The sequence below is a fragment of the Bubalus bubalis genome, chromosome 3 (genome assembly GCF_019923935.1).
Source record: "Bubalus bubalis isolate 160015118507 breed Murrah chromosome 3, NDDB_SH_1, whole genome shotgun sequence".
Taxonomy (NCBI): Eukaryota; Metazoa; Chordata; class Mammalia; order Artiodactyla; family Bovidae; genus Bubalus; species Bubalus bubalis.
This window is the reverse complement of record NC_059159.1, coordinates 119544857-119570117: the sequence shown is the minus strand read 5'-3', so window position 1 is coordinate 119570117 and position 25261 is coordinate 119544857.

Here is a 25261-nt window from a genome sequence, read left to right as displayed (position 1 = left end):
GATGGGTGGTGGAAAGAAAGGAGTATTTTGTGCAGAAGACTACACCAGAGACCTGCGTAAAGGAGCAATCTCTTAATGTGATTTTCAGACACCAGTCAGGAGAAGAAGGCTCATCCTGCCTAAGGGGCTTAGAACATTCCACCCACCATCAGCACCTGGAGAGGCAGTCACTTCAGCAGGATGATAATGGTGCCCTTGAGCCTGTACAGAGGGAACTGCATCAGGCCAGGGGCCACTGTGAACACAACTGTCCTAGTGGGTTAGCAGAGGCAACATTCAGAAATAAGAGCTTTAAGGTAAAAAGTGGATGTCTCACACCAAACCAAATAAAATGAAAACATTGGAGAGTATGCAGAAAAAAATCCAGTCCAGACAAGCACAGAAAATTCCCTTAGACACATGAATTTACAGTGGTCACAGCGTCTTCTAGGAGGAACCAGAAGTAAACAAAAAATTCACTAAAATCCCTTACACAATAATGTATATAAATAAGAGTGTAAACTACTATGTATTTGGTTTATTTAAGAATGTGAGTTGAGTCATTCTCAATATTTTGCATTCTTAGGAGTCCCAAGTTAAAATGAATGAATGAATGAATCCTGTAGTTTTTGCCATATATCCATATCTGGATTAGGTTTTTAATTTCTGGCTTATATCAAGACTCTGGTTGCCAAGAATCAGATAAGGATTCTTTTCAGATCTCTGTGGAGTTATATTATATATAATATAATTATATATATTATATATATATAATTGTAGGAGGGAGGCAACAGCATGGAAGACCCCTCTGCTGGGTTCCTTCCTGCCTCCCACCACCAAACCCACATATAATTAATTATATTATTGATTATAACAATGTTATATTAATATTATATAATATTAACCCCCCCTTCCTCCTTCCAAGAAAGAAACTCCCTTCTTGAAACTGCTGCTTTCCACATTCCAAACATGGGGTTCAAGAGAGCTGAACCATGTTCTTAGCTGATCCCATCCCACTGACACAATTAACTGGACCAGGCTGGGTCCCTGCCTAAAGTCAGGACAATCCTCTCCTTCCCTAAAATATTTCTATCTGGAATTAAGAAATAAAGTCAAGGCCCCTTTTGTGCTCTATCCGACAACACTGAAACTCAAGGTCTACTCAGAGAGAGGGATATGGACACAACCACAAGGAGCAGAGAGGAAGGCAGAGGGAGAGAATCCCCATAGCGCTTTGGCTCCCAGTTTTATTGTTTTGTTTTGCATTAAATTTGACTGCTTCCTTGTCTTTCCCAAAGGTTGACTTTTGATCCTGCCTTCAATTTACTTAAAACACCTCAATATTCTCCCAATAAACCCTTCCTTTCTGCTATACAAGTTCAATTTGGATTTCGGTTGCCAGTAACCAAGGGGATCCTGAGTAACAAGACAATATATTATTATCTCACTCTTCAAAGGGTGAACATGAAAATGTACAATAGCTAAAGGACTGGTGGTATTCCCAGTTACACCTTTCTTTTCTCTAACCTTGATAGGTGGCTTGCCGTAAGCTTAATCTCAAGAATTAGGCTGATATCAAAGTGAAAAAAAAAACCCTTCACATTGTTATAGCACACTAATGAAAGGACAATCGCTGGAGGCAATAGCAGGAAACAGTAAGGGCTTTCAGAGGTCTTCTTTCTTTCATTCTTTTTATATCATTATATTTTTAAAAATCCTTTGCTTCTGAACTTTTTGCTCCACAGGCAGTGCAGCTGGGAAGCCATGGGTGGTCCCTTCCCCTCTCCCCAGGACAGCCACAGATGACTTGTCTCTTGGTCAGTGCCCCTAACGAAGCAGGGTCCGAGGCTGGGAGAAATCAAAGGAGCTATTTTTACAAAACAGGGGGTTTTTGTGCATGCTGTGCAGAGACAATCTAGGACTGTCTGGCTGGAGCTGGGACATCTGAAACAATTGTAGGAGGGAGGCAACAGCATGGAAGACCCCTCTGCTGAGTTCCTTCCTGCCTCCCACTACCAAACCCACAAATCAGAGGAGCACAGAGACATCAGTGCCCAGCTGGTTCAGAACAGCCTTTGGATCTTCCCTGGGAGACAGATTTGGGAAGCAGAAAGTTTTCGCTTTATTGGTGGTAGCTGTTATTGTTGCTGTTGTTTTTAGGAAACCTTAAGACAACACAGCACCACTTGACACTCCGCACTGGGTCAGTGCTTGGGAGGTAAGGACAAAGCACCAATCAAGGTGAAAGTGCTAGTTGCTTAGTTGTGTCCAACTCTGACTCCTCCGGACGGTGGCCCGCCAGGCTCCTCTGTCCATGGGATTTCCCAGGCTAGAATACTGGGGTGAATAGCCATTCCCTTCTCCAGGGAATCTTCCTGACCGAGGGATTGAACCCAGGTCTCCTGCATTGCAAGCGGATTCTTCACCGTCTGAGCCACCAGGGAAGATTTGGTTGACCTAGCATCCCCTGACCTGGCTCCTAACACAGAGACCCATCCATGGTGAATGGGTCTGTGGGACTAAGTGCCACCCAGCAGGGCAGGCACCACCCTATCTGCTACTGAGGCCCACACAGCAAACTATTATTTTAAAAAAGAAAATCTGAAATCTTCACCACTTCTCTCGCCAAGCCAGTCACATGCACCCCACCTCCTCCTCACAATCTATACCATTGTCCCTCCCTCGCTGTTTGGTGGGGAAGAAGTATAAAGGCATTGCAATTCAGGGCCTGTTCCCCTTTCTTTGTCGTTGCTGGTGGGCGTTAGCGGCAGTCTGAAGACTGGCCTGAGGTTAGCCAAGTGAACTCTAGTGGGTGAGATTTCTAGCTATTGTGTGTGTGTGTGTTGGGGTGGGGTGGGGGGGTGGTTGGGGGTGGGGTGGGGCGGGGTGGTCCTTAACAAATACACACTAAGAATCATGGAAAGAAATGCCCAGAAAGAGCCCCTTCACAAGCAGGCCCTCTCTTCTGCACACTGGCAGAAAGCATCATGCCTACACAGACAGCGTGGCTGCGTTTACGGTTACACAAGCCAGGCTAATTTTACAATGTGTCACTGAGTTAGTAGAGTGAGGATTATGATTATTTTTTATCATTAAAAATACTTTTGCTGAGTATGAAAATCAGTGAAGGTGTTTTATGACTTGAGCTGTAGTTAGATCCACTGTGTATTGCTTTTCACTGCTTTTAAACCCTTAATCAAAGATTTCATAGCCTTTGGGCAGAATCTTGTGGGTTATTTCACAAATGGGCTCCTGGATATGTTAACTGTGACTTTTAAAAGCTGGAATTTATAGTCAGGTGTATATTGTTTCCCTTAAAGCAGTTTCCTGAGGAGACAACAGTAATGCTGAAATTGTTTAAAGTCTTCTGGTTCCTCCCTAAGCACTGCCTAGAGGAAGAGCGTGTGCTTTAGAGAGAACTAGAGCTAGGTTTGAATTCTCACTTTACCGCTCACGTGCTGTCTTATCTGATAATTAACTTTTCAGCCTGCGCTTTCATCTGTAAAACAAGGTTACTAAAACCTACCTTTCAGGATTGTTGAGAGATTTAAAGAAGATAGTTAATGCAAAGCCCTGGTATAACTTGGGAAACGTATAAAAGCTAAATAAATAGTTACTCTAAAGCTTGCCTTTAGAGCTGGCAATGCTTTTAAAAATATCCCCAGTGGTTACAAGCTTGGTTTTCTGGATTTTGAAATGGACAAAACTTCTTTAAATTTTTTATTTAATTCCAAGTCTGTTCCCATGTGGAAGGTGATCACCCTCCATACTGATTTTGGTCAGACATAAAGTTGACCTCTTATGTAATAAGGCTGCCTTGGTTGTATTACTTGAAAATTGGTTCTGAAGAAAACTGCCAAAGAGAATTTCTAAAAGTGGTGGCATGGCATGTCCTTCCATGGTGATTATTAGCTTCTACTTCAAGTCTACACGGCTTCATCTGCTATGGCCCCTTGATCCCACCTAGAGTCTCAGATGCACAGTCAGTCCCAATCAAGGCCACTTGGCTTACCATTCATTTGGAGGCCTAACATTCCATATCCACATTTACAAGGGTTGGATTCCTGAATGGGCCCTGCAGTCACTCTGCTGGCAACCAGATCAGGTGCCCAAGAGTGATAAATGTTCCCTTCTTAAGAAGCTGCTCTTACCTTCCTCTCAACATTGACCCAATTTCAACCAGATTCTTCCCAGTTCCCTGTCCTGAGAACTCAACTTGCTGAGACCTTTCTGTTCCCCCCAGTCCCCTGATCTCCCTCATGCATGTCAATTCTCCTGCCATTTGAAATAGGTCCTGCTATATAAAGGGGAGAATTCCTGCATGGAAATTTACCAAGTTCTTTTTTTGCAAGCAGTAGAATCAAACTCTGGCTTGTTTCAACAGAGTAATTTATTAAAGGATATCGAGACTTGACAGGGGATCAGAGAAGGCTGGACAAACAGGCTCAAGAAATGGGAAAGAATAAGACATTGACCAGACAGAGCCCTCCTGGTGGGAACACTGCTGCCACCATCACCAAATGCTGGGCGTCATGGCTTGAGCCCACCTCAGCACAGAGTATCAGAGGCTGACTTGCTCTAGGTGACTGTCACTATACACCCCAGAAGGATCTCCACTGTGCCCAATTCTTTTCATAAATGATTTCAGTCTCAGAGTCTGAAGGTGGTCAATTTGACAGTTAATCCCTGGTTACAAGCTGATGGCTTAGCTTGGAAGAAGCCCGAGAAGGTATCTTTGGCATTTTCACTTTTTACCACAGGTGCTGCTGCTGCTGCTAAGTTGCTTCAGTCGTGTCCGACTCTGTGCGACCCCATAGACGGCAGCCCACCAGGGTCCCCCGTCCCTGGGATTCTCCAGGCAAGAACACTGGAGTGGGTTGCCATTTCCTTCTCCAATGCATGAAAGTGACAAGTGAAAGTGAAATCACTCAGTCGTGTCCGACTCTTAGCAACCCTGTGGACTGCAGCCTATCAGGCTCCTCCATACATGGGATTTTCCAGGCAAGAGTACTGGAGTGGGGTGCCATTGCCTGCAAAGGACAATTATCCACTATAGGTGTATGGTAACTAATTATCCATAATAACTAAATATCTACAATAAGTAATTACCCATGCACTGTCTGCTTTGAAGAAGACATCCTTTCTAATGCCATAAGCTTTGACACACTGGGATTATTAACATTTGAAACACATTCCTGGAAAGCCTTAAAAGAGTTTATACCTTTAGTCTTAGAATGTTCATTTCTCAGCCACTATAATGAGCACATAATGTGAAACAGACTAAGATTTCTTCAAAATTCAGAAATAGATAAATATAACAGGAAGGTAGTAATGCTCACAATTGGTAGAAGGCAGAAAAGTATTTTTTCATTTCTACTTTCTAGCTTTTTCAGATTATTATTACAAATGAGATGTATTACTATATATTATATATATGTGTATATATATATATATAGTCATGTACATATACATATATATATGTAACCCTTAAAATATCCATTTCATTTCCTTATGGTCAATCATAATATAAGAGTATATCAATTAAGTTAGCTCATTCTAGATTTTGAAAGACTAAGAGCCACATAGTCAAATGCAATGACCCACACAGTTATCAAAGTCACCTTAGAAATAACTGTGGGTCTTAGAGTATGGGCTGGGTATTAAATGATATTAGGTGATTATTTGGAGAAATGTATACTGAAGTCACAATGTCTACAATTTAATTTTAAAAGATGAGCAAAAATTGTGTAAAGGAAATATAGCAAAATATTAAGGGGAGACATAAGTGAAGTATTAAAAAGATCAAGAATAATCAGACAGAAAAGGGAAAAGGATGATATAAGGATGTGAATATTAACCAGAAGAAACACAGCGTAGCTATATTAGTATCAAAGTAGTCTCTGAAGCTGGAGAAGGAAATGGCAACCCACTCCAGTATTCTTGCCTGGAGAACCCCGTGGACAGAGGAGCCTGCTGGGCTGCTGTCCTTGGGGTCGCACAGAATTGGACACAACTGAAGCGACTTAGCATGCATGCATGCATTGTAGAAGGAAGTGGTAACCCACTCCAGTATTCTCGCCTGGAGAATCCCAGGGACAGAGGAGCCTGGTGGGCTGCCATCTATGAGGTCGCACAGAGTTGGACACGACTGAAGCGACTTAGCAGCAGCAGCAGCATTCTCTGAAGCAGAAAGAATTCCTAGAGACAAATGACACTTCATTATGAGAAAAAGGTTACATTCACAAAACAGAACAATTCTAAGTTTGTATACACCTAATAACTTTGCCTCCAAAAATATATACATAGCAAAAACTGAAGAGAGAAATGAATCCATACTTTTAGTGAGAGATTTTAGCACACATTTTAACCCTCGGGAAATAACAGGGTAAGCAAACAGTCAAACCAAAAAAAAATCAGCATATCAGTAAATACATATGATTTGAGCAAGATTAACACACAGTATGACTGATATACAAGGAACATTCCCACCAACAGCTACAGAAAACGTTTCCTTCTTCAGGTGCACTTGTAGCACTTGTAAAATCAATGAATGCTGGACAGCAAAGCAAGTCTCAGCTGCTTTCCCAAGGCTGAAATCTCACAGAATCTGTTCCCTGGATGTTGCAAAGTTGTGCTAAAACACCAGTAAGACTGTGGACATAGAGGGGGAAGGAGAAAGTGGGACAAATTGAGAGAGTAGCATTGAAATATATACATTACCACGTATAAAATAGATAGCTAGTGGGAAGCTGTTGCATAACGCAGGGAGCTCAGCCCAGTGCTCTGTGATGACCTAGAGGGGTGGGATGGGGGAGGGGGGTGGTGGGATAGAGACTCAAGAGGGAGGGGATATATGTTTACTTACAGCTGATTCATACGTTGTATGGCAGAAACCAATACAACACTGTAAAGTAATTATCCTCCAACAAAAAAAGAAAAACATTAATATGAATAGAAATATAGATACCATTAATAAGTTAACTAGAAAGTCCACAAATATTGGAAATTAAAAAATACAACTCTAACTATCTTGGGATATGAAGAAGAAATCACAAAAGAAACTAGAAAATACCTTGAACTGAATAATAAAGAATAAATCAACTCCTCTAAGATGTTTCATGCCACACTAGGCTGCTAAACAAAAGATAGTCAGTTTTTGTTTAGAACAGTAATATTTCTCTTATCCGAAAGAGAGATATACATGACCAGGTAAAAAATATCAAGGTCAACACTAAGAAACATGAATTCAAACTGCTTCAAAAAACAAGGGCCTAAAATTTAAAAAAAAAAAAAAAAGGGCCAGGGGGAGACTATCTTTGGACAAGTCTTTAATTTGCCTAATGTCAAACAGTACCAAAGAGGTGGACATGATTTAGTGACTAAACAGCAACAAGACAGTATTAGGAAGGAAATTAGTCTGGCTGAAAGGTTCAAATGCATTTTTAATATGCATCTGATGGTGTTAATTCAGATTCACTAACCAGTACTTCTCTCTGTCAGAGCAAAGAGCAAGGAATAACTAAAGCTCTCTGGCTGAGTAACAACACACAACAGTACCGGAAATGTCACCCAGTGTAGATAAAATACGACAGAAGAGGCTGTAAGTCTGAAATAGACTCAGAGAGCTTTAAACTAAGCATTTCAATAACCTGCACCATAAGGAATGAGTCCCTTGGTCAGGAATTTAGAAAAGAGACATTTGGTGTCTGTTTCAGGCTGCACATTTTCAGGGAAGAAGTCTGTTCTACAATCAGAACTCCTAATTTGAGCTCCCCCACAGATTACATGGCTTCCCTTGTGGCTCAGCTGGTAAAGAATCTACCTGCAATGTGGGAGACCTGGGTTCGACCCCTCGGTTGGGAAGATCCCCTGGAGAAGGGAAGGGCTTACCCTCTCCAGTATTCTACCCTAGAGAATTCTATGGACTACAGTCTATGGGGTCGCAAAGAGTTGGACATGACTGAGCGACTTTCACTTTCACTTTCACAGATTACACTGTGTCCTTGGGCAAAGCATTACACATAGCTGATCTTCGTGAAAGAGGATGTATATCAAACATAATAACGTATGTGGATGTGCTTTGTAAACTGTAAAGGGCTGCATAAATGTTAGTGATTACTCTGTTATAGTACTGTCCCAGCTGAACTTTTATTTAGGTCACTGCACAAGCACAAACATTCTTAGAAAGTTTTTTGAAGTAACCGCTTGGAAACTGAACACTCCTCTCTTCTGTACTATACCACTTCCTGTCCCTTTTCAAATTCTCTCTCTCTCTTCTTTGCATTACTTCTAATGACACTAACATGGTGGGTGAACGGAGCATATAATAATGTTGCAGACTCTGTGCTGTGTACTTTATACATATTATTATCTTTATATACATTAAATATACATAATATTATATATCTCCAACTCTTAAGATAATCTTTCAAGATAGAGACTTCAATTGGTAGCATTTAAGCCTGGGGTAGGGGTGAGAAGGGTGGCCTGAGGAAAAGAGGTGGTGTAAACTACTCCTCTTTTTAAAAAAATACCAGGGAGTGGAGAGGTGGGACAAGCACACACATTTCAAGAAGGTTCCTGGAGTAATCTGTCTTCTCTGGTCTTTTGTGAAAGGTTAAATTACTAGGTTAGTTAATCTGGTCAAACTGCTAGAGAGAATCGAATTTGCACTCATATCCAGGCCTCTGCTAGCAAACTCATGCTTTCTGTACTATGTCTCAACAAATTATATAATATAAATTTAAATTTATTTCTACTTCTTCATCATTAGGTAAATGATCTTTGTAGAAAACTTCAACTAGATAGCATAATTCCATCTGTAAATCAAACGTTAAGATCTAACTCCCAGATTACAATAAATAGGCAGAATAACAGAAATAAGTTACATGACATCATAAGGAATCAGACAAATCTATCAATAGAATTTTATATGTTCTATAAGATGATGAGCCTCTGCTTTTCAAAAAGTCAATGTCATTAAAAAAGAAAAATTAGGGGAATAGTTCTATATTAAAAGAGACATGGGGGAATTCTTTGGTGGTCCAGAGGTCAGGACTCCTCACTCTCACTGCCGAGGGCCCAGGCTTACATACACCCTGATGTGGGAACTAAGATCCCACAAGACGTGCATCGAGGCCAAAAAAAAGAAAGACAAAAATCAAATTAATGTGTGAACCTTTGTCTGAAGAACCAGGATTTGGTGAAGAGGGCATTAAAAGACATTCTTGGGGTAATTAAAGCAACCTGAATGTGAAGCAGACATTGTATGATTCTATAGGATTGGTACTAATTTGGGGGCAGCTCAACTAAGTTAGGTGTGATAATGGTGTTATGGTATCTATGAGAGTGCACTGATTCTTGGAGATGCACGTTCAGTTACTTAGAGGCGAAGCATGAAGTCTGCAACTTTTAAATGGTGCAGAAAAATGCATGTGTGTATACATAAACATATGCACATATACACACACAGACATAATCACACAGAACAAAAAATGTTAACAGTTGGTAAATCTAGTAGATATGAACGTTCATGCTACTGTTCATTCATGTTCTATTGTAATTAGCCTCTAATTAAAATAAATAAATTTAAATTTTTTTAAAAAAGGAAAAAATAAATAGACAAAAAGACTATTAGCTTCATCAATGCAGGACTGAAATATGCCAGTGCCCAGGTAGAGTGACTGGCTCATGGAAGATGCTATAAATAATTGTTGAAAGAAGAAGTAAGTGGGGAAGGAAGGAAAGAAGGGAAGGAGATGGGGAAGGAAGAAAAGAGGGAGAGACGGGGGAGAAAAGAATGCCCTCCCTCCTACCATCACCCTGGCACCCCCAGCATGAGTGTGATGGTATACATCTTTCAGGACTTTCTTCATCCCAGGGATAAATCCATTTTTTAAAGTGCTACATTTGTAGAATCATCAGATTTTAAAACCCAAAGCACCCTGGAGGCCATCCACACCCTAGTACAGTTGAATAAACTGAAGCCTCAAAGCAAAGTCACTAAGGTCACCTGGCAGGGCAGTCACTGAGCCAGAGTCCTTTGTCTCACAACCAAATTCACACTGGGCTGTCTTGCTCCCATCATTGGCAAGACTCTTAATCTACCTATTACAATTTAAATGCAAACCCTACAAAGAGCCGTACTTATTTACCCATAGGCTTTCATTTCACTAAAGGAGAAGTTTTACACAGAATAGCAGTTTTGAGGGCCTATCAAGCTTGTGGAGGGCTTCCCAGGTAACCCTAATGGTAAAGAACCTGCCTGCCAATGCAAGAAACAAAAGAGACGTAAGTTCGATCCCTGGGTCAGGAAGACCCCCTGGAGGAGGTTATGGCAACTCATTCCAGTATTCTTGCCTAGAGAATCCCACGGACAGAGGAGCCTGGCAGGCCATAGTCCATAGGGTCTCACAGAGTCAGACACGATGGAAGCAACTTAGCAGGAGCAGCAGCAAGCTTGTGGAAGTACAATTTCTTAAATGTTTAAAAAGTAAAAACTGATGTCATGCAGTGTGCTAAGAGCTTCCATATGCATTTTATTGTGTTTAGTTCTCCTAATCGTGCCATGAGGCAGGCATTATATTTTATAAAATTTATTCCCTATGACCTGCCTCTTAGGTTAAAAGGTAAAGATAATCTCAAAGTAGAAAAAGCAAGAAAAGAGAAGAGAAAGGAAAAAAAGAATAACAAACAATTGGATATGTCCATGAACCTATGAGCATTTAATAACTGTATCTTGGTAAAACAGAATAATTATGCATATAGTCTTGTGATGATGAAAATTAATAAAAAGAAAGGCAAATTCACATGTCCAATAATAAACTGGCTTAGTAAAGTGACAAATCCTATGATAAATTATTTGATATGAAAAGAAGTTTGGAACACCAATTAGAATGTAAGTATTCAGAAGTTAAAACTTTCTAATAGATAAGCATATATATGCACCATAATTTATTAGATAAAAGATAGCAATGCTAATGTAATTCATTTTAGGCTCAATAATAATATGTGTTTCATTCATTATGTTTAGCACGTCCTTTAAAAAAAAAAAAGAAAAACTCTCGCAAAATGAGCAAAAGGGGAAAAATGACAATAAAAATTGAGAGGAATGCTTTCTAACTGGTTTCCTTTTTTACAATACAAATATTGGGGCTTCTCTGGAGCACCAGTGGTTAAGACTCCATGCTTCCACTGCAGGGGGCAGCGGCTGAATCCCTGGTCAGGGAACTAAGATCTTGCATGCCATGCAGCATGGCCATGGCCAAAGAGATAATAATAATAAATAAAATAAAATGCAAGCATTCCTAAGAAAGGTAATGCAATGCAATCCTTCCCAAACAACTTTAAGGCAGATGAATTTATCAGAATTTCCTAACTACAGATACTAAAAATCATGGTTTCAGTAGGGACTCATAGGACAAGTTACTAAAAGGTGAAGAGAAAGGGGGAGGGGCAGACACAAAAGATAAATTTGATTTTCTTAGCAAAATTCACCTGGGGGCTCATGGGAGAAATGGTTAATTCCAGGGAGGGGGCAGAGGAAGCACAAGATGAGTCATTTGCTATAGAAAGTAAGGTAGTACTTCAAAACATCATAAAAACATGTCAAAAAAATAAAATAAAAACAGATCGAAGGGGCTGGCCAAATCAGAAAATTTGAGCATCAAAATCCAAAAGGACAGAAATAGATCATAACCCATTGAATACCATAAGAATCCATGAATTTGGACTTAAATAAGGAAAAAAATAAAATGTGAAGAAGGAAAGCTCTTCTTTATAGCAAAATGACAACTAATAAATCTAGAAGTAACATCACTAAACAGTGCAAAGTAGTCAAAGAGAAATTTTACAGACAGAATATTGACATAGTCTCAAAATACCTCCCCACAAAACACTTGTAATTTACCAGGAGAAAAGCTGTAACTTCACAGTGGAGAAAGCACCTGAACCAAGTGATCCAAGTTAACATTAATGGACTTCGGGTACCCCTGTTATGGTACATTGACAAGGACAGGGCTTCTTCACCTCAGTGGTATCTCTGCCAAAAATATATAACACAGGTCTAAACATGAAGATAAACCCAGTCAAACCCAGAATGAAGAGCCTTCCCCTGCACCCTAACAAGAAGGACAAAGAAAAATAATGAGGTATTGATCTGCTGTTTTTAAAAGTGTCAAGTTAGGAAGACAAAGGCTTAGAAACTTTCCCAGACTACAGGAAACAAAGGAGATATTACAACTCAGTACAATGCACTCTCCTGGACTGGATCTTGGTCTGGGGAAAAAAAAATTAACTTGTAAAAAATTATTGGGACATCACTGAGATAATTGAGAAAATCTGAATTAAAATTTGGACTATGGCTTATATCATGTTAAAATATCTTATTTTGATAGCAACCATAGTTATTAAAGAGAATGTTATTCTTAGACAAATACCAAAATGTTTCAGAGTAAAGGGTAGGGTGTCTTCAATTTACTCTCAAATGGGTCAGGAAAGAAACAGAGTGTGCAATATAAATAGATCTGTAGAAACAGAGGTAGTGAGTGCAGCAAGATATAAATAAATATGAATCTCAGTAAAGGGGATTTCTTGTACAATTCTTGAAACTTTTATAGAAATTTGAAACTATGTCAAAATAAAAGTTACCAAAATGCTAAAATAAAAAGTTTTCTGGGATTGACTTGACCATCCACAATTCCCTAAATCTCAACTTAAGTGACTGATAGGACCAAGTAGGAACTTGTTGTTGTTTAGTCACTAAGTTGTGTCCAAATCTTTTGTGACCCGATGGACTGTAGCCTGCCAGGTTCTTCTGTCCATAGGATTTCTCAGGCAAGAATACTGGATGGGTTGCCATTTCCTTCTCTAGGGGATATTCCTGAACCAGGGATTGAACCTGCATCTCCTGCATTGGCAGGTGGATTCTTTACCACTGATCTACCAGGGAAGCCCAAGTAGGAAGCACAGGATGTAAAAATAATGTCAGTTCAGTTCAGTCTCTCAGTCATGTCTGACTCTTTGCGACCGCATGAATTACAGCATGCCAGGCCTCCCTGTCCATCACCAACTCCCGGAGTTCACTGAGACTCACGTCCATCGAGTCAGTGATGCCATCCAGCCATCTCATCCTCTGTCGTCCCCTTCTCGTCCTGCCCCCAATCCCTCCCAGCATCAGAGTCTTTTCCAAGGAGTCAACTCTTCACATGAGGTGGCCAAAGTACTGGAGTTTCAGCTTCAGCATCATTCCTTCCAAAGAAATCCCAGGGCTGATCTCCTTCAGAATGGACTGGTTGGATCTCCTTGCAGTCCACCTGCCAAACCAAACACTGCTTGACAGATAAGGTAAAGCTGATGTTAACAGAAATACTGTTAAAAGTTCTAAGGTAGAACTTTAATAAAGTTAAAAGTTCTTTTAAGGTAAAAGTTCTGTACTAACTTTTTAGACCCAGGTTTTCTTGACATGAAAGGGAATAACTGTTCCCGAACCATCACAATGAAATGGGTAGGAATAAACTCAGCCATGTTTCTTTTTGGCCTTTTAATTTAAAGTCAATAGTTTAATAACTTCTTTGACTCTCCAGTTGGTTGCTCTCAAGCTACAAATGGATCACCACCAATATGTAATTAAAGGAGAATAACAAATAGTTTGAATCTAGATTACACAGGTGCTGACTTACAAAAGCAAATGTTGTAGCAGAAGATTAAGCTCCCAGGAGGCTGGAGGTGTGCGTCTCTGCTTATTGTCATCATAATTCATTAGTGGTCAAAGTAACACTGAGATCAATATTCCTGCAGTCACAGGAATGAGAAAAAATGATTAGCACCAAAATAAGCAACAAAAACAGTCTCAAAATATTTCTCCTTACATAATTAACTAACCATTCATTGTCATGAATTTTAAAACTGAGATTTTCTTAGCTGTTCCATGTTTAAGAAGTGGCACAGCTTAAGGGATCTTGAAAAGAACTATTATTCCCCTAGATAAGATCATATGCAAAAAGAATGTGTGAGGTCATCTTTTATCCCTTCATCTTCGTGGTACAGAAATGGAAGGGAGGATGCTGGGATATGGTAAATAGCACAGAAGGCCATACAGCATGTGATGGTTTCACAACAAGTTCAGTCCTGAAATACACCTGAAGAAGATGTACAAGTAAGCCTTTGGTAAGATCTGTGTCTCGACCACTGGTTCCAATGCAGATTCCTGGGTCCCAGTTGAGGGGCTCAACTTCATTAGGACTGTGTTTGGAACCAGGGACTCTGCATTTGTAACAAGTATTGCAGGGACCAGTCCTTGAGAAATATTAAGAGACAACTAAAAGAAAAAAGAGAGAGAGAGAGAACTGTAACTGTTTTTATGAATTTAATTACTGTAAACCAATACTTACCGTGTTAGGGTAGTAAATACACCTTCAATAAATTGACCAGTATAGATAAAACGATACAGAGAAGCTTATGGTGATTCCTAACCCCCACCCCCAATTCCACCTCTTATGAAAGTTGTTCTAAAGATTTTTAAAAATTTATTTATTTATTTATTTATCTATTTTTACTTTTGGCTGTGCTAGGCTTTTATTGCAGTGTGGGCTTCTCATTGCAGTGGCTTCTCTTGTAGCAGAACATAGGCTCTAGGGTGTGGAGTTTCGTTGCTCTGTGGTATGTGAAATCTTCCTGGACAAGGAATCGAATATGTGTCCCTTGCATTGGCAGGCGGATTCTTAACTACTGGACCACCATGGAAGTCCTAAAGACTTTTGCTTTTCGTTCCTCTGGTTGTAAACACCCCCCTGACTTCCCCTAATTTAAAAAAGTAAATACTGTTCTTTTACAATAAACTCATATTTTAGAAAAATTAGAATAATGCATATTTGAAGTAGTGTAATTGGCCTATTAGGTAAGTATCAATTTTGTGCAAAATTTGAAATAGTTTAACTCTTGCCAAAAGTAATCAAGAATTGCATAATTTAAAGCTAGCAAGCAACGTGTATGGCAACTGTGTTTATCTGTGTGGCCATGTGGCATGCCACTCTAGCCAGTAATCAGAAGTACAGTGGAACTTGTAATTACACACTCCTTGATAATGGAAATTTGTATATGACAATTTTGGTGATTGGCTCCTGTCTTTCTGCAGCCGGCTCACGTTGGTCATTTCATTAACTCTGCACTAAGTTGGTCCCAGGCATTACAAGACTGGATGTTTTGTACCTCAGTTACGAAGTTACAGCAGAGTTTTACTTGCATCTGCCATGTTTTAACAGGAGCCTGTAAACCATGCTGCTATACAAGCGTCTAGAAGTAATTCAAGGGATTTTATATTATTTTTAAGGATTAATTTTAAAATAGTTTTTATCCTATAACAAGGTCATCTAAGCTTTCATCTAATGGGAGCAAAATCCCAATTCTGAGAATATATTCTTGGGGAAGAGAAATTAGATATAATAAAATACCATCAAGAGACCACATGGCCATATACTATGCTATGACTTTTGGAAAGAGTACTCTGTGGAATAATAGAGATAATTCTGAGAAAAAATTTAAAAAGCATTAAAGCAGATATGACTTTGTTTGCAAATAAAATCTTATAACTGGGCATGGATAATGGAATGGGAAAAAATGCCATGACTACAAGATCATCGGCACTATAATGTGTCCTTAACATTGTTGATGCCTATGAAAAATCACTCCTGAATTACTCATTCTTTGAATATATGGGGTATTTGGAAATTGATTCCTGTTTTCAATTTCTTGGTTATGAATGGCCTCCAGTTACAAAAGATAATCATTTAGCTCATTCACATTATCGTCTTCCTCCTGCCAACTCCTCCCAGTTTGGGGCAGTTGTCATTATTTTTAAGTTTTGTTTTGGTTACCCTTGTAACTTTAAATATTATGTCATGCCTCAATTTCTCTTTCTAAAAACTTGAATATCTTTGTCTTATTCCTGATCTTAGGGGGAATGCTTTCAGTTTTTCACCATTGAGAATAATGTTTGCTGTAGGCTTATCATATATTCTTCAGCAATATTTGAACCGTGAACTTCCTGATGTTCAAGCTGGTTTTAGAAAAGGCAGAGGAACCAGAGATCAAATTGCCAACATTCGCTGGATCACGGAAAAAGCAAGAAGTTCCAGAAAAACATCTATTTCTGCTTTATTGACTATGCCAAAGCCTTTGACTGTGTGGATCACAATAAACTGTGGAAAATTCTGAAAGAGATGGGAATACCAGACCACCTGATCTGCCTCTTGAGAAATTTGTATGCAGGTCAGGAAGCAACAGTTAGAACTGGACATGGAACAACAGACTGGTTCCAAATAGGAAAAGGAGTACGTCAAGGCTGTATATTGTCACCCTGTTTATTTAACTTATATGCAGAGTACATCATGAGAGATGCTGGACTGGAAGAAACACAAGCTGGAATCAAGATTGCCGGGAGAAATATCAATAAACTCAGATATGCATATGACACCACCCTTATGGCAGAAAGTGAAGAGGAACTCAAAAGCCTCTTGATGAAAGTGAAAGTGGAGAGTGAAAAAGTTGGCTTAAAGCTCAACATTCAGAAAACGAAGATCATGGCATCAGGTCCCACCACTTCATGGGAAATAGATGGGGAAACAGTGGAAACAGTGTCAGACTTTATTTTTCTGGACTCCAAAATCACTGCAGATGGTGACTGCAGCCATAAAATTAAAAGATGCTTACTCCTTGGAAGGAAAGTTATGACCAACCTAGACAGCATATTCAAAAGCAGAGACATTACTTTGCCAACAAAGGTTCGTCTAGTCAAGGCTATGGTTTTTCCTGTGGTCATGTATGGATGTGAGAGTTGGACTGTGAAGAAGGCTGAGCACCGAAGAATGGATGCTTTTGAGCTGTGGTGTTGGGGAAGACTCTTGAGAGTCCCTTGGACTGCAAGGAGATCCCACCAGTCCATTCTGAAGGAGATCAGCCCTGGGTGTTCTTTGGAAGGAATGATGCTAAAGCTGAAACTCCAGTACTTTGGCCACCTCATGCGAAGAGTTGACTCATTGGAAAAGACTCTGATGCTGGGAGGGATTGGGGCAAGAGGAGAAGGGGACGACAGAGGATGAGATGGCTGGATGGCATCACTGACTCGATGGACATGAGTCTGAGTGAACTCCGGGAGTTGGTGATGGACAGGGAGGCCTGGCGTGCTGCGATTCATGGGGTCGCAAAGAGTCGGACATGACAGAGCGACTAATCTGATCTGATCTGATGTTGAGGTAGGTTCCTTCTACCCTTGTCTTGTTATAGAAGACTTGACTTCTCGTTATAGAAGTTGATGATGTCAATGATACTATTCTTCTCTTCATATTTCCTTCAGTTTGCACTTCCCACTTTCTGTGAGCTTATAAAGTTTAATGTGCTTTTTTTTTTTTTTGGCAACATAACCAAGATCTTCCTTACTCTGTCCTTAGGTTGACCGCAAGGGTTTAAAGCCAAAATACTTATTAAGATTATGTCAACACCGTGCACTGCCAGGCTAAGGAGCATGTTAGAGTTATCAACATTGTCCTCCTGCTCTAAAATGGAAGATTTTGTATTATACTCTAGTTCCATTTCCTGTATTAAGACCCTTGCCACCTTCTTTCTTGGATAATGTCCTCATTCTCTTTAATATATATTCAAGTAACTCTTAAGAAAGGAGTCCTGGGAAGTAAACTTTCCAAATGCTGGTTTATGTGAAATTTCTATATTCTACTCTCACAGTTGAACTACAGGTTGGCCGAATATACAAATTATTTTAAACTCAACTTCCCCCAGAGTTAAAAGGACCACTCTATTGTCTTCTAGCAGCCAGAGATATTAATGAGAATGTGGCTGCTCAATTTTAATTCCTGAGTTGGTGGCCTAATTTTTCTCTCTAGAAACTTTTAGAAATTTAATTTATTCTTAGAGTTCTAAATTTTTACAAAGCTGTGTCCAAGTAGGTAATCTTCTCCGTTGGCTGCAGTTGGTCCTCAGTGGGCTCTTTTAATGTAAACATATATGTCCTTTTATGGGAAAATTTTAAATATTATATCTCTAGTCATTTCCCTGTTATCATTTTCTCCATTCCTGAATCTTATAATATTTAGCTGCTGTATTTCCTAGACTGGTTTTTATATCTCCTCTTTCTTTCATACTTCCCCTCTGTAGTGGAGAATGTTATTTGTATCTCAACACCTTCTTTACCACAGTCATCTTCTTTGTCCACATCAGCTGATTAAAATAAGAATACCTGTTACTAACAACTGTGTCAGCCTGGAGCAGAACCTTAGTTTTTACGACTCTGAGTGCCTCATTGGAATCGTGTCCACCCAACTGTTGATCTAGGTGGCATCCTCTTGGAGTGTTGATGCTGAAAATGTCAGGGGATGGAATTTTTTAAAAAAGAAAACAAACAAATACAAAAAATCTTAGTAAAGTCCAATTGTAGGTATTGCTTTCCCCTCTTCCGACGGGCTCATCACTCTCTGCTGGTAAAATTAAATTGGTCTAGCATAATTTGTAGTTCACAAAATTATGTTGATTACTATGCAGAACCTTGTACTCTTCTAGATGTTTGCAAATTGATTGTTTGATGATTTGCTCCTGTATCTTCCCAGGTATCCAAGATAAACTGAATAGTCTATAATTACTACAGTTGTGCTTTTCTCTGTTTTTTAAAAAAAAAAAAAAAACTCCATCTGCAGATTCCACTTGTCAGGACTTTCTCCTGTCCAACCTTCGTTTTCTAAAATAAAGGCTAGTGGTCTTGCAATTACATTTGCCAATTCCTTAAGTGCCCTGGGTTGTAAGTAATCAGGCCCTGCTGATTTGAATGTACTGAGCTTTCTGAAGAGCTCTTCAATCACTTCTTTCCCCTTGTTTGCCTTTGTATCTCCAATAAGATAGCACTTAATCTGGTGTAGTTTTCTTATCATTGCTGATTAAAAAGGGAAAAAAAAAGACTAAAAGCACAGTGAAAGCCTCTGCTATTACAGTTAGTTGTTAATAGATTTTGTTTAGCAGTACTTGTTAATAATTTTGCTAATAGTTCAGTGGTCCAATTTGCATCCTATACATTCCTTCTGTATTCTTCCTTCCTTTCAACCCTCCTTCCCTTGCTATTTCTTTCCTTCTTTCCTCCCTCTCTCTTCCCACCCTTTCATTAAACTCTCTTTATCTTAAATTTCTTATAGAGGGTGAGGTAGGGGAAAGGAAAGGGAGGAAAAACAAAAAAGGCAAAGAATTCCACATAACTTTATGACAGAGACATTTACTAATCCCCATATATCCATGTGCTTACCCCAAATTTTCCAGCATCCTTATAGTTGGGGCAAGAGGCATACGACTAGTTCTGGCCACTAGGTACTTAAGAGTCATGGGTTCCCCTTGCCCTCTCTCCTCCGGCCCAGGTGATCTGGAAGCCAAATGTTCCTAATGACAGACCAACAAAATGCAAGTGGCCTATAAGTCATTGCTTGGTGACCAAGACCGCTGAGTCATCACTGGAAGGCAGCAGTCCTGGAGAGCCATCAGCCCCCCAGAGGCTCACACATTAAGCTGCTAAGACTTGGGGAGGGGGGAGTATTTTTGCAGCACCATCTACCTTATCTTCACTAATACAGTACCAATTTCTGGATTAGTCAGATTAGGTTTTGCCAAGGGAACAAATTAACCCTGAAATCTAAGTGGCTTAACATAACAAAGGCTTACTTCTTACTTGTGGTATGTGATTAGCTAGTCTCCAAAGAGGGCTCCCACTGACTCTTACCTCCTGGTAGTCACACCCTTATCTTAGTCACCTGCTACTCCATCTCTGCACTGATCCCATGACACACTTTAAGCAAGAAAATGAAGCAGAAGCCTTAGGAAATCTTGACAGCCTCTGCATTTGAAGTCATTCATGATATAAGAACTCTGAGTATCCCACTGCAAAGAGAGTTCAGGTGTAGATGGCTGGAGAATGCAACTCTATGTGGAGGTGCACTTAGGTGTTAGACCTTAGCAAGAAGTTCATTCTCAGTTCAACCCCAGTCAAGCTTTCCAAGGATTCCAGCCCTAGTCATCCCAGGTGGCACAGTGGTAAAGAATCCTCCTGCCAATGCAGAGACGCAAGAGATGTGTGTTCTATCCCTGGGTTGGGAAGATCCCCTGGAGTAGGAAACGGCAACCTACTCCAATAGTCTTGTCTGGAGAATTCCATGGACAGAGGAGCCTGGCAGGCTACAGTCCATAGTGTCACAAAGAATGAGACATGACAGAGTGACTGAGCACAGCACACATGAAACCCTAAGTGAGAAGAACAGAACTGCCCACTTGGGAAGAATGGAGGGAAGAGACAGGGAGTTTGGGATAGACATGTATACATTTCTATGTTTAAAATGGATAACCAACAAGGTCCTACTGTATAGCACATGGAACTCTGCTCAATGTTATGTGGCAGCCTGGATCGGAGGGGAGTTTGGGGGAGAATGGATACATGTGTATGTATGGCTGACTCCCTTTGCTATCCACCTGATACCATCACAACATTGTTAACTGACTGCAGTGCTCTGTTACTCAGTTGTGTCCAACCCTTGCAACCCGGGGACTTGTAGCCCACCAGGCTCCTCTGTCCATGGAAATTTCCAGGCAAGAATACTGGAGTGGGTTGCCATTTCATCCTTCAGGGGATTTTCTGGACCCAGGGATAGAACCCTTGCTTCCTGTGTCTCCTGCATTGGCAGGCCAATATTTTACCACTGAGCCATCTGGGAAGTCCATACTCCAATGCAAAATAAAAAGTTTAAAAAAAAAAAAAAAACAAGAACTACCCACTGGAGCCCAACCAACTCATAGAAATGTGAGATACAACAATAAATTGTTTTAAGTCATCGTGTATAGGATGGTTTGTTGGGCATTAGTCACTAACAGAAGCAGGGCACACATCCAAGGTTGGTGTACAGGGGTTGAGCTCCACACAGTCCCTCATGGAACCATGTGGATACAGGTTCTACCGTCTTGTATCTGTACCACTGGGAACATGTGACCTTTACCAGAGAGGTGCAGAGGCAAGGGAAGAGAGGACTGCGGGTTGCATACCAACTTTTAAATGCTGCTTCGATCTCTTTTCCCAGTCCATTAGTCAATGAGGAATGTGGGAGAGTAAATGGAGAGTCAAAGGGCATTAAATGTCTCTGCTGCAGATCTTACCACCAATATTTTTTAATGGATTTTATTGGAGTATAGTTGATTTACAATGTTGTGTTGGTTTTTGCTGTACAGCAAAATGAATCAATTATACATATATATATGTTGTTCTGGAGAAGGCCCTGGCACCCCACTCCAGTACTCTTGCCTGGAAACTCCCATGGACGGAGGAGCCTGGTGGGCTACAGTCCATTGGGTCGCTAGGAGTCGGACACGACTGAGTGACTTCACTTTCACTTTTCACTTTCATGCATTGGAGAAGGAAATGGCAATCCACTCCAGTGTTCTTGCCTGGAGAATCCCAGGGATGGCGGAGCCTAGTGGGCTGCCGTCTATGGGGTCACACAGAGTCGGACACGACTGAAGTGACTTAGCATATGTTGTTCTTCAGTCACTAAGTCGTCTCCAATTCTTTGTGACCTCATAGACTGCAGCAAGCCAGGCCTCTCTGTCTATCACCAACTCTCAGAGTTTGCTCAGATTCACGTTCACTGAGTTGGTGATGCTGTCTAACCATCTTATCCTCTGTCACTATCTTTCCCAGCATCAGAGTTTTTTCCCATGAGTCAGCCCTTATCATCAGGTGGCCAAAGTATTGGAGTTTCAGCTTCAGCCTTAGTCCTTCAAATGAATATTTAGGCTTGATTTCCTTTAGCATTGAATGCTTTGATCTCCTTGCTGTCCAAGGGACTCTCAGAGTGTACTCACACCACAATTTGAAAGTATCAGCTCTTCAGTGCTCAGCCTTCTTTTTTGTCCAGCTCTCACATCCATACACGACTAGTGGAGAAACCATAGGTTTGACTATACAGACCTTTGTTGGCAAAGTGATGTCTCTACTTTTTAATACTGTCTAGGTTTGTCATAACATTCCTTCCAAGGAGCAAGCGTCTTTTAATTTCATGGTTGCAGTCACCATTTACAGTGATTTTGGAGCCCAGGAAAAGAAAATCTATTACTGCTTCCAGTTTTTTGCCATCTATTTGCCATGAAGTGATGGGACCAGATGCCATGATCTTAGTTTTGTGAATGCTGAGTTTTAAGCCAGCTTCTTCACTCTCCTCGTTCACCATCATCAAGAGGCTGTTTAGTTCCTCCTCACTTTTTATCATTAGAGTGGTATCATCTGCATATCTGAGGTTATTGATATTTCTCCCAGCAATCTTTTTTTAATTAATTTTTTTTTTATTGAAGGATAATTACTTTACAGAACTTTGTCCTTTTCTGTCAAACCTCAACATGGTTCAGTTCAGTCGCTCAGTCGTGTCTGACTCTTTGTGACCCCATGAACCGCAGCATGCCAGGCCTCCCTGTCCATCACCAACTCCTGGAGTCCACCCAAACCCATGTCCATTGAGTCGGTGATGCCATCCAACCATCTCATCCTCTGTCATCTCCTTCTCCTCCTGCCCTCAATGTTTCCCAGAATCAGGGTCTTTTCAAATGAGTCTGCTCTTCACATCATGTGGCCCAAGTATTGGAGTTTCAGTTTCAACATCAGTCCTTCCAATGAACACCCAGGACTGATCTCCTTTAGGATGAACTGGTTGGATCTCCTCGCAGTCCAAGGGACTCTCAGGAGTCTTCTCCAACACCACAGTGCAAAAGCATCAATTCTTCAGCACTCAGCTATCTTTATAGTCCAACTCTCACATCCATACATGACCACTGGAAAAACCATAGCCTTGACTAGACGGACCTTTGTTGACAAACAAATGTCTCTGCTTTTTAATATGTTGTCTAGGTTGGTCATAACTTTCCTTCTAAGGAGTGAGAATCTTTTAATTTCATGGCTGCAGTCACCATCTGCAGTGATTTTGGAGCCCAGAAAAATAAAGTTAGCCACTGTTTCCACATCTATTTGCCATTAAGTGATGGGACCAGATGCCATGATCTTAGTTTTCTGAATGTTGAGCTTTAAGTCAACTTTTCCACTCTCCTCTTTCACTTTCATCAAGAGGCTCTTTAGTTCTTCTTCACTTTCTGCCATAAGGGTGGTGTCATATGCATATCTGAGGTTATTGATATTTCTCCCGGCAGTCTTGTTTCCAGCTTGTGCTTCCTCCAGCCCAGCATTTTTCATGATGTACTCTGCATTTAAGTTAAATAAACAGGGTGACAATATACAGCCTTGGCGTACTCCTTTTCCTATTTGGAACCAGTCTGTTGTTCCATGTCCAGTTCTAACTGTTGCTTCCTGACCTGCACACAGGTTTCTCAAGAGGCAGATCAGGTGGTCTGGTATTCCCATCTCTTTCATATGAATTCTATGAATTTTCTTATGATTTTATGAATCAGACATAGGTGTACATATATCCCCTTCCTTTTGAACCTCCCTCCCATCTCCTGCCCCATCCCACCCCTCTAGGTTGATACAGAGCCCCTGTTGAGTTCCCTGAGCCATACAGCAAACTCCCACATGTTACGCTTTTCATATATCTTACCCTCTTGTCCCCTCTCCCCATGTTCATAAATCTATCCTCAATGTCTGTTTCTCCATTGCTGCCCTGCAAATAAATTCTTCAGTGCCATTTTTCTAGATTCCATATGCGTACATTAGAATACAATATTTATCTTTCTCTTTCTGACTCACTTCACTCTGTATAATAGGTTCTAGGTTTATCCACCTCATCAGAACTGACACAGGAGTGGGATTGCTGGGTCATATGGTGGTTTTATTCCTAGTTTTTAAAGGAATCTCCATACTGTCTTCCATAGGGGCTGTATCAATTTACATTCCTACCAACAGTGCAAGAGCGTTCCCTTTGCTCCACATCCTCTCCAGCATTTATTGTTTGTAGACTTTTTGATGAGGGCCATTCTGACCAGTGAGAGGTGATATCTCATTGTAGCTTTGATTTGCATTTCTAAGCTAGTGGAGGTGATGGAATTCCAGTTGAGCTATTTCAAATCCTGAAAGATGATGCTGTGAAAGTGCTGCACTCAATATGCCAGCAAATTTGGAAAACTCAGCAGTGACCACAGGACTGGAAAAGGTCAGTTTTCATTCCAATCCCAAAGAAAGGCAATGCCAAAGAATGCTCAAACTACCGCACAATTGCACTTGTCTCACATGCTAGTAAAGTAATGCTCAAAATTCTCCAAGCCAGGCTTCAGCAATATGTGAACCGTGAACTTCCAGATGTTCAAGCTGGTTTTAGAAAAGGCAGAGGAACCAGAGATCAAATTGCCAACATCCACTGGATCATCGAAAAAGCAAGAGAGTTCCAGAAAAACATCTATTTCTGCTTTATTGACTATGCCAAAGCCTTTGACTGGGTGGATCACAATAAACTATGGAAAATTCTTCAAGAGATGGGAATACCAGACCACCTGACCTGCCTCTTGAGAAATCTGTATGCAGGTTAGGAAGCAACAGTTAGAACTGGACATGGAACAACAGACTGGTTCCAATAGGATATGGAGTACGTCAAGGCTGTATATTGTCACCCTGCTTATTTAACTTCTATGCAGAGTACATCATGAGAAACACTGGTCTGGAAGAAGCACAAGCTGGAATCAAGATTGCCGGGAGAAATATCAAAAACCTCAGATATGCATATGACACCACCCTTATGGCAGAAAGTGAAGAGGAACTAAAAAGCCTCTTGATGAAGGTGAAAAAGGAGCGTGAAAAAGTTGGCTTAAAACTCAACATGCAGAAAATTAAGATCATGGCATCTGGTCCCATCACTTCTGAGAAATAGATGGGGAAACAGTGGAAAGACTTTATTTTGGGGGGCTCCAAAATCACTGCAGTTGGTGACTGCAGCATGAAATTAAAAGACGCTTACTCCTTGGAAGGAAAGTTATGACCAAACTAGATAGCATATTGAAAAGCAGAGACATTACTTTGCCAACAAAGGTCCGTCTAGTCAAGGCTATGGTGTTTCCAGTGGTCGTGTATGGATGTAAGAGTTGGACTGTGAAGAAAGCTGAGCGCCAAAGAATTGATGCTTTTGCACTGTGGTGTTGGAGAAGACTCTTGAGAGTCCCTTGGATTGCAAGGAGATCCAACCAGTCCATCCTAAAGAAGATCAGCCCTGGGATTTCTTTGGAAGGAATGATGCTAAAGCTGAAACTCCAGTACTTTGGCCAC